This window comes from Penaeus monodon, chromosome 20 (genome assembly GCF_015228065.2).
Source record: "Penaeus monodon isolate SGIC_2016 chromosome 20, NSTDA_Pmon_1, whole genome shotgun sequence".
NCBI classification, from domain to species: Eukaryota; Metazoa; Arthropoda; class Malacostraca; order Decapoda; family Penaeidae; genus Penaeus; species Penaeus monodon.
In genome coordinates, this window is record NC_051405.1 from 26021215 (window position 1) to 26021712 (window position 498).

Consider the following 498-nt stretch of genomic DNA (forward strand, 5'->3'; position numbering starts at 1 on the left):
TTGTTCTCTGTGTCCACTGTGTATTGTTTATTTGTCCCGTTGCAAGCACAAGTTTTCTGCAAAATGGGAATATTCAGTTGTAAATACATATATCATTGAAAAAATGTGTATTTAGGTGTATGTGTATATAACATTTTACCTGATGGATTCACTGTTACCCATGACTGCTTTACTATAAAGGGAGTGCCTGAAAACGGTCTGTTTATCCTTTACATAAAAAATAGCGTATCTCGACTTGAGCTTTGTTTTCATTCACGATTCCCCTGTTTTGCCTTTTTTATCTTAATCTTTTAACGGCAAATCGCTCTTGTTTGACTTTTGAAATAATTTCGTCTCTCCGTATGTCCCAGGAGCACCGGTCTAGTCATTGGTAGTAAAAACAAATATAACAGTACATTATATTCATTAGTATATGAAGTGATCCTCATTGTGCTCTATAGTACCATTCTAACATATATTCTTTAAGCCTTCATGAAGGCAATCAAAATGTAACTAATT